Here is an 18226-nt window from a genome sequence, read left to right as displayed (position 1 = left end):
CGTAAATACACTTTCATGATTAATTTATAAATAGCTAACTAAATCAGATCCAGATACATGTACAAGTGATTTCTTACTAAATTAGCATGGAATTTCTTTTCTTACTTTTTGCAATTATTTGATTGACTTTAAAATCATTTCTCGTACCAACTTTACTGCACTTAGTTTCTACGATAATAACTATCCAACATATGTATGTGATTTCAGTGCGATAAAACATGATAAATCTTGTATAATGAGTTACTCAACTTCACAATCAATATTGCACAACCACAAATACACGTTATTTACTCGTATCATTGGTAAAATTCTGATTCATACATTGAATTGTTAACTCAGATGATAATACATGAGTCAACAAGGAAAAGCCGATAATACATGCGAGGTTATGTAGTATTAAATAAGCATTTTCTGAATGTTACAGGATTGCCTGCGGGTACTGAAGTAGACATCTATATATCTATATATTAATAGGCAAGCATGTTTCTTTAAAACCTTTTTTCTCAGCTCGTGTGCATCGTAGGGAAAATCTACGTATACCGTTAGAAAGCTATTTTCGTGTAGGTGTGCAGAATCCATTTATAAATTTAAATAGGCTCAAAGATAAGCACAAAAAATGAGTTTAAAGATTTGAAAAAAATTAACATGGATCTTATGCGTTGCCATGCTGGTGACGAAATAACAACGAAATATAAACAGGAAATCAAAACAAATGGAAGAAACTCCAATCACATGTTTTATTTACAGTGTGGGGTGAAAATAGAGAAGTGAGTACATTACATATTTTTGGTCGAGTTTCGACCACTGGACGATCACTAGTACTTATTTAATACGCAAGCAGGATTTTTGTGACAATTACTCCTCTGAAACTACTGAACCGATTGACATGTTTTTGGTGTCATTGGAAAGAGCGTAACCTGAAGTTGTGCAGGAAACTTTCTTTTTAGGGAAATAATTAGAGAGTGAGGCCCTGGGGCCCTTTAAAGTTTTGTATTTCTCCATAAGATTAACATGGGAAACAAACATTGTTTTGAAACTTCAGCTGTTGTCAGAAATTAAATATTAAAAATCGGTCTCCATGGAAGCATAAGAAAATTCACAATGTTTACATTTGCTTTGAAATTTAAATGTAAACAACCAGAACTGTCAAATGCCTATTTCACAATTTCAGACATAACAGCTGATCCCAAAAAAATAAAACAACTATGTAGTAGGTTTATTTAATCTTAAACTTTATGATGGATTATTTATTACTAGCTGTTGTACCCGTGCTTTGCAACGGGGAGAGGACACAAAATAGAAACATTTTAATCTTTATCTCTTGCATACAATAGTTACACATCCGCCAACGCTTTTAGAAACAAAATTCAACTTTTATGGCCTTAATAGAAACGTTTTAGTTATGACCTTTAAATCTGGTAAGTAGTGGATACCCCCATTTTGATTTTGATTAATTTTAAATCTTGTGTAGGCTGATATGAGAAAAACTGACCAAATCTTCGAGTAAAACCTTGACATACATGATTTACCAGATTTACCTTCATCTCCCTTAATTACACATGTTTTAATTTATTATTGACATTTTCAATTTCAATTTTGAAGTTGCAAAAATACTAATTATTAAATTTAAATATCTTTATATTAAACTCTTCTTTATATTAAATCACAAATCCTTTCATCTTCAGTTTTTCACTCACAATAAATCAATAGCAAAACTAAGTCAGCTGTTATAAACTTTAGAAATATTGCTGTGCCTTACCAATACATACAGTCTTTTGAAATATTAAAGAAACTATATCTATAGGTACTTAAAAATTTCAAACAAATAATGTAGCAATAATACAGCAGACAAAACTAATATGATTATCAAGGACTAAAAAATGTAATAGCAAATACAGTATATGTTTCATTGCATCTCTGATTCTACTAAACAAAAATATCAACAAACAACTTAATATACAAACCAGTTCTTTTAATCAGTTCCATCATCCATTGCTTTTACATTTTCACACTTACCATTAAGAAAACATAGTAACAGATATTTCATTGATTTTAGAAACAAAAGAACACTGTGTACTGCTTAGTTTTATGATATTTTCCTTGGTTTAATTTAATCAGTGGTGTGGCAAAACACAAATAATAAATGTATCAAATAAAGTAAATGTGAACTGAAAGCTTTGTTAGGATAAAATAGGAGTATTTTGTATTACCATTTGATAATTAAATATAGTTACACATATATAACAGATTTTAGAAAACAAAAATCAACGACAATTTAGTTATTGATGATATTCTTTAGTTTAATTTAAAACACAATAACTTAATTTACCTAAATATACATATAAAAAACAATGTGATGTGAAAGCTATGTTAAGTTAATTTAACACATGTGAAGCAGTTAGAATTTATTTAAAGTAGCTTCCAAATGCATACAAAACATCTATACATTGTAATTTTCATACTGTTTCCATGAAAACATATCAATAACATTATTTTCACTTAAGATTATTAACTTAAGACGCTTTAAAAAATCCAAAAACGGTTATAAAATCTTTTTTTTCTATAATCATTGTCATAGTTTTAGAATAAATAATCCATGATAAAAGGTTAGATTAAAATAAACCTACCTCATATTTATGGAAAATATTATATTTAATTTCTTTGTATCAGCTGTCTGAAATTGTGAAATATGCAGTTTAGCAGTTCTTCTTGTTTATATGTCAAAGTAAATGTAAACAAACATTGTTAGTGTTCTCATTACAGCCATGGAGACCAATCAATATTTACTTTTAAAATGTTCATCTCAGAACTTTTAAAGCCAAAGGGGCAAAGCCTACGGTCAGTATCGAAATGTGAATAGTCCTATAATGGTCCTTGGTATAGTAGCTATATTTTTGTAAAATTTAAGCCCAGTTGGTTCAGTAGTTTTTGCACCTATTAGTAATACACATACAGACACCATTATATTTTTATATAATAGTATAGATAAATCTATTTCAATGATTATGAAACCGATTTTTGCCGTTGCGAACCAAAAATTAAAAGTGAGAAGAAGAATATGTGTTAATTGTAAACAGTCAATGTGCAAATTATCTAATGTTGTATTAAAAATGGGTATAGTTTTGTATGTTCATTTCAGAGTTCTGCCAGTTTTTGCCTAACTCTGTTCTGTAGAGTTTAAAGTAGCCTACACCTTATTGTCTACAAATTGGGAGCGAGCTGGCGTAGTGGTTAGAGCGCGGGACTTCAGTCCCTGAGGTCCCGGGTTCGATCCCCACCAAGTCACCAATGGATTTATCTAAGTGATAATGCCGCAACCCCTAGGTCTAGCCTGAAGTAATGTGAAAAACAATCCCAGGCTCGTGCCTAGCGTCCTAGGACAAAAAAAAAAATTGTCTACAAATTGGCTAAATAACTTAGGTTCGGTACATTTTAAAAGCTGACAGCCTTTTTACGTTGACTTAAATTGTAAGCTTACCATTTCCCGTCCATGGGCAATTTGATGGTTAAAAATTAACCCTTTAAAATGGAATGGGACTGTTATGTAAATTGTGAGTATTTCAATTAGTTAATAATATTTTAGTCGACTCTTTTAAAATAATCGAAAATTATGACTCTTATTAGTTTTTAAACAAGTCATTTGTTTATAGATAACTCCTGTACTTCTTTGCAATTGCTCGATTTCGAGCAACATGTACACTAGTTAATCTAAATGGACTAACTTAAGTGTATTTTTTGTTTAAAAATGACACTTTGAGCCACTCAGAGGATGCACTATTGTATAACAGTTTATGCTTTGCATATTTTTTTAGACACCTATTTAATGAAGGTACATAAATTACGTCAAATACACTTGTCCCATTTTTACACTTATACTGTAGGTTTACAATACGGTAAATACATATAAAAGATGGTAAGTGGTGATCGATTTCGATTGAACACTCCAATCCAGCTACTAGGGGGTAACGAATTGTGGATATTTATAGGCATTCCCTGTGGATGCGATACTTCCTGGTGTGGATTAACGTCCACACTAGTGAGAACTACGACTATCCGCAATAATTAGACAATTCGTTAATACCAAGGCAAAAATGTGGTTTGGATTCCACTGTAAACTGTAGGTCCCTTAGTTGCCATTAACTGTATGGGCCATTAATGAACATCTGTGTCTAAGGAATGTCGACCTTAGTCACTAACAAGACTACAAGATCGCGTCACTCATCCTACACTCATCTCCATTCATACTTGGCTTAAAATACGTACTATGTATGGTCGCCATTTCAAATTAAAGTATAAAGTATAATCATCATCAGTCCTAATAGTTTCCACCAAAAATGAAGACTTCGTTAAAAGTCGAACTATTCACACTAAAAGGTGTACGTTTTAGTGGTGTGAGTCATTTGAAGATACTGTGGTGAAATTGAAGTTAATGTTGAGGCTACAAGTGAACCATTAAGATAGCCTATCGGAGTCTGGACAATGTAAGTGGCAGTATTTGACAATAAATAATGATCAATATTACATAGTGTGCTTGTTGGTGTGTGTGTGTGTGGGAGGGGGGGGGTTACACTGACCCCCTCGAGTCGAAATGTGGTCTGGCCATCATCAATTCGGAGTTAAAAGACTTAAAAGATTGTAATGTCAACGACCCTAAAGCATTTGACACTGAATATCCTTTTTTAAAATATATTTCTAAAACACGAAGAGTGTTTAACTTTGACTACTTTTAAATTACATTTAACCTACAGTCGTGGTTTTTATGCAATATTTCAATACCAGAGTTTTCACCCTTAAACTAACGGGGTTTAATAATGTTTTAACTAGGGATACACTATCAATCCCTACAAAGTTTATGTTTTACATAGAAATTAAATCATTGCTGGGGTTTAAGACCTATGGTTTAACACTGTGCAATGGACCTGTTGGTTTTATTTAAATCCCCACCTCCCCCAAAAACAGCTAAGAGACTTAGATCTGAGGATAATGGTCCAAGTTTCTGACAAGTGCAGTATTTTTACATCTGTTAAAACTTGTGCTATATCGTACTTGGAATCCATTTGTACCTACTTATCTAAAAAATATCAAAGTAAATGCATTTTGATTAATTAATAGGTATCAAAACTGAGTAATTTAATAGTTAAACTACCAGTTTTATAACCATATAACAGCTACTGACTTCTCAGGTTCGAACCAGCGTCCACCAGATTACTATAACCACTCAGTTGTCTGGCTATATAATTTCAAGTATTATTAATACCACACCTAAACAGGAAATACATTTAAAAGTTAAAAATTCAAAAAATCCCAAAAACTATTTTACTATTTCCCAATTTTTTAAACATTTTCACCTGAAGACGACTGTAAACATCAAAACCAACAGTCATAATATATTTCCAAAAACCAACAACAAAGCTTCTATTAAAAACTAAATATCAATTCGCTAAACAATAGTTCAGATATTGAGCGCACTACAGTTGTAAGATTGCAGAACGCTGCGTATTTAACAGCTGATGTTTATTTATACAGATAGGTCGCGTCATACGTGTAGTCCTGCACGTCTGCCATCTTGTTTACATTGTTGTATAACAAACTTCCGTGTGGTTGAAATGCATGAATCCATCTGGAAATGCATGGAAAGGTATTCACAGGTTGTATAACTTGGCTGACCGAGCTTTGGTAGAGGAAAGTGTTGTTTTATATTCGTAACAAATGTTTTGGGCATTTTCCGTTGAATCACTACCACTAGTTTTTAGAGCAATAGAAGTGGTAGTGAATTAAACTTTGGTTAGGTTGTTAAAGAATTGACCTAACCAATAGAACCCCACCAGGTTAGGTTAGAACCAATAGAACCTAACCTAACCCAACCCAACCAAATTCCAATAGTGGTAGTGAATTAAACTTTAGTTAGGTTAGTATAGAGTTAGAAAAACCTAACCTAACCTAATAGCACTAGTGGTAGTGAATTAACAGAAAAAGTCCAATGTATTAATAATATCTCTTTGTATCTTTGTTTTTGCAATTTTCTAGTTAGAAGAACTTTGAAGCTTTGAAGAACTAGAATAAACTTTGAGTAGCTTTGAGTTCCTTAAGATTACTTTGATTCTATGTACATTTTGTCACACGGCAGGTAAAAAGAATTGTCTCGATTTTTACATCTCACTCTTTACAAAATGCCATACGTTAATTTAATTTTTTTGGACTTAAAAATGCTATTTTCTACACGAAATTATATCTAACAACCGAGGCGAATCCGAGGTATGGAAAACACCCAATTATAGATTGCATGTTGAAATAACAGTTACAATCGTTAAGTTAAAATTTGCCTTTAAGCCAGGTTTGTACGAAAGGGTTAAGTCAATAAAGTTTGAAACAAGCATATGTCGGCAACATCATCAACTAACTAGGAACAGCTGTAAATATTTGCCTCGAGCCATTAACTTATCTAAATCAGATGTTCAATAAGCAAATGTCGTAAAAAGTCGATTCACAGAACGACCAACACCTGACCTTACTAACACATTATCTTCCGAATCAGCTGTTGTCTAGGAAAGAGGATAAGGTTAACGTCTCCTGAAGGACAAACATTCGTCTACACATGTTGTTAAGTCATGTGGTTTACAGCTGATTGTAAGGAGTTATCAGGTGATTATTCTGCTTAGTCTTCTATCCTCTTTATCAGCTGACTACCTGCTTCTTATCCTTCTCCTTCTTTTTTTATTTTTCTTCGCTCATTATCAGCTGATTTCACTCTTCTCCTGAAATTATCGTCTATTGTCGTCAGCTGTTATCCCTTGGACAATTGCCGTCTTCTTTCCTCAGAAGTAGAAGTTCCTTTTTATCAGTTGCTATTTATTCCTTATCAACTGACTACTGTATCTCCTTTTCCATAGATTTCCGTCTTTATCAGCTGACTAATCTTCTAATCTTCTCCATAGCTCCTACTCTCTTTATTCACTGAAAATCATCTTCCCATCCATTTCTCCTAGCTCATCCACTGACTAGATATTATATCCCAAGCGATTTTCCTTTTATCAGCTGATTTTCTCAAGCAATTATCGTTTATTACCTTCTTTACCTTCTTATTTCCAACCTAAATTCTTTCAGTTATATCACTTCTTTTCCTCATTCTTCTTCCATTTTTTACTTAATTCCTCCTATGCATCCTACAACTTTACTAAAGCTGTACAAAAAGACTATAAAAAGCCACAAACGACTGTACAATTATGACATAAAACTAAGAAATTTATTTACGACATAACCTGGAAACCTCGGAAGAAATTGTAAAACATGATCTCCTAGTTTTAGATTTAAACTATTCTTCAAACTAATTACCTATCACCCAAAGTACACGTGCAGCTGACTTGCACATACGTTGTTTTAGGGCATAGTGTAATATGGTAGTTCATTTAGTTTTTTAACCAGTTTCACATGGAACTCTGCGTTATCATAGCCATCTTATCACAGTCCTCTGCACATGGGTAGAAGGGAGTCTAATTAGGCCTTACGCATGTGCGTGTGTACGTGCGTATGTGTGCGTGTACCTGTGTTGGTGTGTGCGTACACGTTTGCGTGTGTGCGTCCCTCAGTTCCTAGGCCAAGTAGGCCAAGGCTCAAGTTGCCTAGACAAAACTCTCTAGTATCAAACGATCAAACGATGCTCGTACCGCAATGATCGTTGGGGAAAAGGAGGAAATTTGACTTTGGAATTGCTACAGTGAAACCGGTGTTCTTTCGAATGCAGTGGCAAGTTTATGAGATGGATTTCGTTCAAATCAACTGGAAGAACGTTTGATTTGTTGTTAAAAAATGCTGAATAAACTGCTCGAATTCGGGTATAAGTCTATTGCCAAAAAAATGTTCATATTTATAATCCTTGAGATTGCATGAATAGCTTCAGTTATGAGAAATGACGCTTTATTACAACTTAGCACCCGATAAAACTTATTCATTTTAAGGATCAGCTAAATAAAATTTTGAGGTACGCTCAGGGTGCTTTCTTTGGTGCGTTGTTTTTTCACTGTTTCTTTAATTTGCACATGCCACATATTGTTGTACATATTGAAGTCACACATAGCTAAGATAACATAAGTAACCACGTCAAACAGGCTGAAAATATCAAGAGTTCCAGTCAAATTCCCCTTTTAATCTCAAGTATAGATATAGCCCATAGAGATAAGGTTAAAATGTAAATATAACATGAGTTTTATCATTTACTTTGAATACTGCAAGTAGACAGCCTCATACTGTAAAATCAGAAACTTGTTTCATGTGTTTCGTGCTAGTGACGGTTAAGTGCAATAATGTAGACGAAATCTTTTTTAAATTTTATCCACTAGATGACAGACAGTATATTTACTAATACATCTTTGTATTCAATTAAAATTGGTTAGAGATTAAAAAATAAATTGTAAACAACAAAATATCCTCTACGGATAGTAGATAGGACTCAGCTTGAAAATCTTAAAATTACCATCAGCTGAGTGTGGTAGGTACCATCCAAAAAAATATCATTGATATTAAACTAAATCACGCTGTATGTCAAATAATTTTAAAATTGTATTGTTTGAGTCTTCTCCCTAAATCCACCCTTACTCTAGGCAGTACCGTAGGGAGCAGGTGTAGGGTTCATCAGGAAGTAGATCCAACCCTTTTAAACAATCTTTGGTGACATACTTAGGGGTAGAAACTGCATTGTCTAAGAATAAATCGCATCTCATACCTTGAATAGAAATCTATTTTACTGCAGAAATAAAGTAAACATTTTCTGATCACTATGAAATGAAATTGTGGACGCCACGTTATTAGTAAAGACACTGGTTAGGCTCTCAGAAAAATTAGTCGCTTTTTGATATTTCAAAATGAGATCCTGACCAAGGAAACAGCTGATCCAAGTCAGTAACAAAGCTACACAGTTATTTCACTCATTTTACCATGAATATTAGAACAGAAACCACCTGGATCATAAATATGAACATATGACGTCACTACCCTGAATCTTGTACTAATAACCGTAACAGCTGGTTTGTACGCTTTTGTCAGTTGCATTTAAATAACAATATAAACATCTTTACTTTCGACCCGGTGACGTCATTTGTTTATGATTATGATCCATACAGTTTCTGTTCTAATATCCGAGCATCTTACATATTTTGGGTGTAGAGAAAATTTCACTTATCTGCGTCTTCTTATCATAAAAGTGATACAAAACTTTTCCATGATTGAAAATAGTTTTACTTCTGTATTTATTAATTTCGATTGTGTATTTATTTAACTGTAGGAATGTTTTAAGCAGAGGTGCACATTTAAAAACTAGGAAGACTAAATAAACAAAATAATGCAAATAAGTTGGTTCACCTTTTGCGATTTTCTATTGCAAAAAAAGAATGTATATATTATATCAGTACAAAAATAAATAGTTAATTTATAAACATAAATCAAATCTTTATAAAACTATGTAAGATTTTACTATCACTGTAACAAGTTTTAAGCTATTACAGAGTGCATATTTCCTTCACGAAAGTTTAGAATATATTTGCATAATTTATAAAAATAACCTTCTGTTTGTGAAATAGTGATGTGCATTTTTTTACGAAGTAAAATTAAATTAATTAAGACATTCTTACCAAAAGTCGTAAAATATTAATTGACATATTTCTCACGTGGATTAAGTAACAGGTTTCTCTTCATTTAGGAAATTGCAGAATTAATATCTACCTAAAATTATTCAAACTTGTTTAGTAAGTAAATTAAATATCAGGGTAGATTATTATAGGTATATTGTTGTCAAATAATGTTTTCTTATTACTAGCAATGGAAATAAAAGGTTACTCAACATTTTTGCAATTGCTCTGCACAACGATACGTTTTACTTTAGCAAAAATGCGTTAATTGTACTTGACTTTACTTAACATTAAAACACCACTTAATACTACTTATCTAGGTTAAAACACTTGCATCTCAATTAGGTTATCGTACGACCTAAACCTAGAAAAACAAAATACTTTCACCACCGCCATTTTGATTCGCGAACTTACGAAATCCTTGACCCCCTTTGAGTATAACAACCTATTTTTAGCCAAAAATAAACTATTTTTGGTTTTCAATTTGTTACTGTGACTAAAATACTCCAAAATTATATAAGTGAATATACAAAATAACTTCAATGTAAAGGATAAACTCTAGAATCATATGTGTTGGATGAACAGCTGTTTTAACAACAGCTGTGAAGATTAATTTGGCAAAACAGGTTAAAGTAAAGAATTGTTTACTAAAACAGCAAGTAGGTCGTGGCAACGAACTCTTGCGAAACTTAATGCTTTGGCACGTGCCAAATCCTGCCGTTTACTGAAGGCAACCCGCGCAAACAGTTATAGGTGTGGTGAAATTAAAATACCTGTTACATACCATGGTTACAAAGTACATTTTGTATACTAAATACAGTGGTAAATACATAAAATAATGTGTGTAAAAGTTCTTATAAGGTAGACTATGGTTAAAAATTAAGCAAAACCCCGTAAAATAAATTTTGCAAAAAATATTTACCTGTAATATTAGGCGGCTCAGTAGGCGCACTTAAAACCGTCTCAACTGCAGCCATTAATATTTTTAATTACAAACACTCTAAAAAAAACTTCAAAACACTTTTAATTTAATAAAGTCTATACACTAGGATATATTAAGTACTAGCGTTTCCGCAAGTCCGAAATTTCCCGTGAAAACCCAGGGAAAAAGTGAAAAACTGAGAGTTTTCTAGGGTTTTTACCCATACAAACATGTAACTTACGCAGTATTCAAACGCACAAACGCATCGGTGTAGAGGCGAGCTCGTTCACTCACAATAGTGCCAACTATGCCACGAAACGTGGCAGGGCTACCAACCTAAAAATATAAACGCACTTTCATTGATAACAATCGTAAAAATGTTGAAAAAATTGCGTTTTTTTCCTAAAATAAATTTCTTTTACTTACATATTGAGGTATAACGTTTTATTAGACGTAGACCATTTATATTTAACTGATAAAATTTATTTTATGCATAAACAAATGTGCATAAGTGCAATAATCGTTATAAACTGCAACAATGCATTTGCAGCGGCGTGCGAATTTAACAGTGTGTTGAAAACATGTGCAAAACGCCTTCAATTCGCGAAACGCAATCTAGGTGCTTGCTAACTGGCCTACCGCAACACACAGGCTTGCCTTGCTATGCTGTTGAAATAACGTCGTTTTCGCGAGAGTTTGTTTTTTAAGAGTTGTTTCATGTATTTTGTTCAGTTTGTATTATTTGTATTACCTAGTTCGAGGTTGGGTTATTGCAAAAAAGTGTAGTACAAATTTTAAAATTAAGTTTTAAGAGTTTCAAATTGAATAATTCTTAAAATAGCAGTTTGAGCGTTTGGAAAAAAGTTACATATTTGTAAAAGTGTATAATTATTGTCAATTACTGCTAAACGGTGCAGTGCGAATTTTTAAAAACTGTCTAAGTAGCTTAACAATCGATCTATTTAGAAACCTATACTGCACTTAAAAAACAAACACAGTTTAGTGTCTGGAAAAAAATAGTTGTGTTAGAAAACTAATTAACATTGCATATTCAATTTTCAAAATGTATAGGTAAATTTAAAAATAGACTGGTTGACGATGCATGTTAACGACTTACATTTTTGCATTATTAATAATTAATTGTTGATAATAGTTAATTGTAAAAACACCTTAGGTATTAAAACAATAATGCTATGTCCAGGTTTAACTAATGGGTTTTTACCAAACAACGCTCAAAGATTGTGCATAACGAAGTACAGTTAAAAATCAATATTAATACATTTGTGTGTGTTTTAACGATTTAAACAGCTGTTTTCCAACAATATTAAATACAATAATATTGCTTCCATTGATTGAATATCCTCTCCTTTTGATTTATCATTATTATGGATAAGTTTACGATAATTTTAACTTGGTTTATGTCCGATGTAGGATAGGCTTTTGGTTGTACTATGTTCTTGTTATAATTTAATGCTTGTTATTTTAATTACAATATAACCAAAGATTTGCCATGATGTAACGGAAGAATGCCTCGATATTGTTCCTATAAACATGGACTACTCATAAAAACTGGTTTCATGTTTTTACTAAATAAATATAGGTACACTTTTATGAACAAACCTCTAGCTCGAGATTGTTTGTCGATTAACTTCAGATAAGGCCTTGAGGTTGCGGCAGTATCACTTAGATAAAATACATTGGTGATTGGTCGTATTCGAACCCGGGACCTCGGGGTCAGAGGTCATGTGCTCTACTAGACCAGCTCGCAGAATTATTGTTTAAAACCAAAATTTAAACACTACGTATACATGTAAGCGAAAAATACACAAAAGCCTTACAAATTAGAAACGTCTTTTTGAGTTTAATAAAGCCTATTTTAATCTAAATAAGCCATAAATGCTTGTAAAAATATTTCTTTCCGGAAGGTTGGCAGCCCGTTTCGACAGTTTCGCAGCTTGGAGGTGCAGCCACCATTTTTAACAGCTGGTTCCACTATCTACTTGGTTAGCATGAGGCTAACTGATTCATAATTAACGCATTTACTAGCCAGAGTTTCCTCTTCAGAAGATAGATCCCGTATTGCAGTAAAAATCCCTTTTATCCCACCATTTTTTGGGATAAATCCCTTTTTATCCTGTAAGATCCCTTACAAAAGTCATTCGCAATGTAAAAGAAAAGTTTGATATAAATTGATTACTAAGGAAAAATACTTTTGTGGTAGCCTATTTATTAAGGTAAATGTTAAAAAGTGTTTGATTTGTTCTCTAAACTATTTATAAACTTGAACTTGATAAATATCCTACTTTATCCCTCAAGTTCCGAAAAAAAATCCCTGATGTGGGATAAAAATATCCCAAATGGAACACTGTGTAAATCGTAGCAGTAGATAGCTAGTATTTTCAACTCGTCTGAAAATTTAAACGTTTACTAAATATGCGTAAGTTGTAGCTACTTTTAGAGATAAATTATTTAGTACTAATTGGCCACCAACAGATTTTTGTTATAAAATAGTTTCGTTTCTTTTAGGTCTACACAATCTCTTTAAATGGTTAAACTCCGCTAACAAAAAACAGTTTATCTACACAGTTTGAAATTTTGTAATCGAAACATACTATGCTGAGACCATTAATGTGTACAATGAGTGAGAATGAGTGAGAATTTTTATAAGAATTCACTTCAGCTAGTCCTTATAGATGCTATGGAATGATTTAATTATTCAAATTCAATGTATTGACAAAAGCTCAAGAATGACTGAAGTTTGAAAAAAAGTTGAAATTTAAACTCCTTAATTATACTATGTAAAACTCTTGAAGTGGCATCCATGGCCAACCAACGAAAAAACAAAAAATATTTTTAACCCTTAACAAATTCAGTCTTTCTTCTTTACACGAGCAATTTAAATAGCTTAATTTATAATGCATATTTTCTCCACCATTACGAATTCCCGTCCACGCCTATGTTTAGGGCTTCGCCCCTCCGGCCTGAGGCCTACACCCGTGAGATTCCCGAGTGACCTTGAAGTCACGGACTTGTCAGCAATCCCCGATGGGTGAAAGCCACCCGTCCACGGGTTTAGACACCGCTGACGCAGAAGAATCCAAGGATACAAGACACAAAATCCTGTAGGACTTTCCCCTGCGCAGCCTTGATTCTTGGAATCTTCGGACATTTAAATTTTAAATGGATTACTTGACAGCGGTCTTAAACCGTTGGAGATCCTCATCGTACTTTGCTTCTAACTAAAAGCTTCAGAGGCACAACAGAAATTAATTTAGATTGTAAATTTTCAGATTTTGTCAATATCAAAAGTGTTTTGATCTTCCCTTAGAAAATTGGTTGATAACTTCGTTCCGACTTTGTAGGTTGACATTAAAGAATGATGATTTCTGCCAAAAGTATCTCGGAGGGTCGGTGATCTAACTTATTAAGTTTAGCAAAAACGTTTGGCAAAGAAAATATTTCCGTCCGAGTCTCTTTTATATTTAAGGGGTCCTAAAGTTTAATTCCTCATGTACAAGGTTCCCACGTATAACTCCTCATGTACACAGTTCCCAACGCCAACTCCTCATGTACAAAGTTCACAAGACTAACTCCTCGTGTACACAGTTTCCAAGAGTAACTCCTCAAGTACACAGTTCCCAAGGCCAACTCCTCATGTACACAGTTCCCAAGACTAACTCTTCATAGTTCATGTACACAGTTCCCAAGGCCAACTCCTCATGCACACAGTTCCCAAGGCCAACTCCTCAAGTACACAGTTCCCAAGACTAACTCCTCGTGTACACGGTTTCCAAGAGTAACTCCTCAAGTAAACAGTTCCCAAGGTCAACTCCTCATGTACACAGTTCCCAAGACTAACTCTTCATAGTTCATGTACACAGTTCCCAAGGCCAACTCCTCATGCACACAGTTCCCAAGGCCAACTCCTCAAGTACACAGTTCCCAAGACTAACTCTTCATGTACACAGTTCCCAAGGCCATCTCCTCATGTACACAGTTCCCAAGCCCAATTCCTCATGTACAAAGTTCCCAAGACCAACTCCTCATGTACACTGTTCCCAAGCCCAACTCCTCATGTACACAGTTCCCAAGGCCAACTCCTCATGTAATCAGTTCCCAAGCGCAACTCCTCATGTACACAGTTCCCAAGTTCAACTCCTCATGTACTCAGTTCTTAAGTCCAACTCCTCATGTAATCAGTTCCCAAGCGCAACTCCTCATGTGCACAGTTCCCAAGACCAACTCCTCATGTACACTGTTCCCAAGCCCAACTCCTCATGTACACAGTTCCCAAGGCCAACTCCTCATGTAATCAGTTCCCAAGCGCAACTCCTCATGTACACAGTTCCCAAGTTCAACTCCTCATGTACTCAGTTCTTAAGTCCAACTCCTCATGTAATCAGTTCCCAAGCGCAACTCTTCATGTGCACAGTTCCCAAGCGCAACTCCTCATGTACACAGTTCCCAAGTTCAACTCCTCATGTACTCAGTTCTTAAGTCCAACTCCTCATGTAATCAGTTCCCAAGCGCAACTCCTCATGTACACAGTTCCCAAAACCAACTCCTTGTGTACTCAGTTCCCAAGACTAATTCCTCGTGTACACAGTTCCCAAGTCCAACTCCTAATGTACACAGTTCCCAAGTTCAACTCCTCATGTACTCAGTTCCCAAGCCCAACTCCTCGTGTACACAGTTCCCAAGGCCAACTCCTCGTGTACTCAGTTCCCAAGTTCAACTTCTCATGTACACAGTTCCCAAGTCTAACTCCTCGTGTACTTAGTTCCCAAGCCCAACTCCTCATGTACTCAGTTCGCAAGACAAACTCCTCGTGTACACCGTTCCCAAGCCCAACTCCTCGTGTACACAGTTCCCAAGCCCAACTCCTCATGTACACAATTCCCAAGTTTAACTCCTCATGTACACAGTTCCCAAGTCCATCTCCTTTTGTACACAGTTCCCAAGACTAACTCCTCGTGTACACAGTTCCCAAGTCCAACTCCTCATGTAAACAGTTCCCAAGTTCTAACTCCTCATGTACACCGTTCCCAAGTTCAACTCCTCATGTACACAGTCCTCTAGGACACAAGTCTAACTCCTCAGGATGAACCACAGTCTGATGATGCAACGTCTTCTCAGATTCGTGTCTGTGGCCGTCCCGGGGAACTGCACAAGACGACCTTGGAAGACATTCTGCACGTGGCAAGGTCAAATCCGCCCACGGCCGCCATTGTGGGCGAATCAATCAAAAATGGCTGCAACTACATCTGAAAGCTTCTTTTGATGCACCGCTACGACATTAGTGGTAAACTGTCACGTGGATGTATACTACTACTATATACAATTGTCTGGTGATAACGCCTGACCATTTCAACGTCTAGTTTACACAGAAAAGCATTACGCGATTCTCAAGGCTGATTCTTTCAAGTTTTTAAACATAACTCCTAAACTGTGCATATAAAATTGCAGTTTAACTCTCCAATCTTTGACGTTACGTTTAATTGTGCACGTACAAACTTTTTGTCATTCATTCATTTGTCATTTCAAAAATATAATTACCTCCGTACGAAAAAATTCAAAAAATGCACAAGTTTATATTTTTTATATTAAAGTTTTTTTTTATGAAAACCACTTGGTGTTGATGTCCCAGGTTCAAATCTTGCTAACCACTAATCTAGTTTGTAACCCAAATATTGTGGTATAAATCCCCATGTTTAAGAAACTAAATAAGAGAAAATGTTTGAAATATTTTCATATATTGTTTGTATTTCACAGAGATAAAAATTTGAGCAAAGTTAATACTGTACAAATATTTTTTTGTACAAACAAACAGCGAATAAAGTACATAATAATCAACAAATTCACTACTTAAGCCTCATGTAACACCTGTTCGCAGCAAACCTTGCGTATTCAACTTCCCACCAATTAAACTTCACCCTTCACCCAGTACAGATTACAGACCCGTGGGGCGCTCGCCGGCTGGCTCGGTCAGGGCCTCGCCCTCCTGGCTGTCACTCCGACACCTTGCCTTCGCACCTACATCACGCGAGGTCCGCGATGTACAGGGTGTCGTAATTATCCTATCGTGCTAGCCTGATAGCCAGAAGATCACCGGTTCGATCCTGAGAAAATTCATTAGCTAGGTGAACTCATCTGCTCTTGGTCTTGAAATGAAACGATTAAATGATATTTATTCGTCTATAGACATTATATAAATGCATGAGACACAGTCAAATTATATAAATGTGTTATGTGAAATGGCTTAGGCCAATATACAGCTATTATTATCAGAACATCGAATGGGGTTTGTTTAAATTTGTAGGACTTTTATCATGGTATTCTAAAGTAAATTGAAAAGGTGAAATTCATTACCCTAATTGACAGTACTAGAAATTCAATCCCAACAACGAAATACATGCTTAAGCGTCCTACGCCACCCCCAAAGATTGTTATTTCAATTTCTATTAATTTTATAAATCACTGTATATAAAACAATACCTCTATAGCAGGTTGCTCAAGGATATACATCTTGACCAAATAAGTACTAATCGAAGTTTTTGCTAAATCGAATCCATCACAATAGCAAATGTAATTTATATAAATTGTGAAATACCTGCATCTATGTGATCTGCTGCGTTACGGTATGGAAACTAGTTTCAACTCACGTTTCACTCGGTTCAGTAATAATATTCTTATTTCATCGTCAAATCAATGCGAAACCCTATGTAAATAGAGGGATGCCTTGATATTTGCTCAAAAGGTAAGTACACCTAGACGATAAAGACCAGGTTAGGTTAGGTTAGGTAACCAAACATTTTAAATGAAAATTCGTCTGTAACACACGAGTACAAATGACCTAACCTAACCTAACTTGATGGAAATAACAGAAAACAACCTGATGTGGTCAGTTTAGAAGAGTACACGATGTAATTTAAAAGTATTCTATTTACCAAGGAGGTTTAAATCCACCCAGATTTTTTTTATTGTCTATTACAAATTTTTAAACTACTCCACCTACCTCCAGGGAGTACTGCAAGGGGAGGTAAAAAAGGTAAATCACATCTACATCGCGTGCAGCGACCAAGATGGCGAGGCTCCCCTAATATTTTTCACCGAAACGCACCAAACCGTAGACTTGCCACAACTGCAGACTAAACCAAATCGATTCGCTAAAACACTGATGTTCAATTATCTATTAGAAACTCGTTAAGTGTTGTAACGACTTGCGTGACGAATTGTGGAGTTATTTATTGAAAAAGAAATTTTGGTAATTAGTTCGTTGAATTATTCCGACTCGTGAATTTTGTGTGGTGGTTGTAGCTGAAATTATTGGCGTAATTAAGTTGATTGTGTACGTTTTCTTCATACCATGATTGAAATTATTGATTAGGAAGTTGGTTAACATTTAACAGTTAACAGTAGTTGATTAACGGTACAAAGGAGTGTTGTTTAATTTACTCTTGATTCTTAAGTTAACATCCAAAACGTAAGTAAAAATTCGGGTTGCTGCGGCGGAGTATTTTAGTGTTGATCTGCTGGGCTTATGGCATAGAATAAGGATTCTCAAATAGACATCCCAATAAACTAACTGTGATGTTCAAAAGTTTATTGCGGACATTTTCCATCACGATGGTAAAAAAACAATACACAACGTTTCGGGATCTGGAATCTGATCCTGTCCTCAGGT

The 18226-nt window shown here is 34.7% G+C and overlaps 1 protein-coding gene across 1 annotated transcript in view; it reads right to left on the bottom strand.

The window, feature by feature from the left end:
* LOC128986087 (uncharacterized) overlaps window positions 1-17660 on the bottom strand; it is a 37527-nt gene extending 19867 nt beyond the window's left edge. Inside the window, exon 1 of the mRNA XM_054406207.1 lies at window positions 17558-17660. The gene's annotated coding sequence lies outside the window, so the exon portion shown is untranslated. The remainder of the gene's footprint in view (window positions 1-17557) is intronic.
* Window positions 17661-18226: the final 566 nt, after the last annotated feature.

The sequence above is a fragment of the Macrosteles quadrilineatus genome, unplaced genomic scaffold, assembly GCF_028750875.1.
Source record: "Macrosteles quadrilineatus isolate MER2022 unplaced genomic scaffold, UCM_ALF_1.0 Scaffold_2__2_contigs__length_208266976, whole genome shotgun sequence".
In the NCBI taxonomy this organism is placed as follows: Eukaryota; Metazoa; Arthropoda; class Insecta; order Hemiptera; family Cicadellidae; genus Macrosteles; species Macrosteles quadrilineatus.
This window is presented reverse-complemented; position numbering and strand designations above follow the sequence as displayed.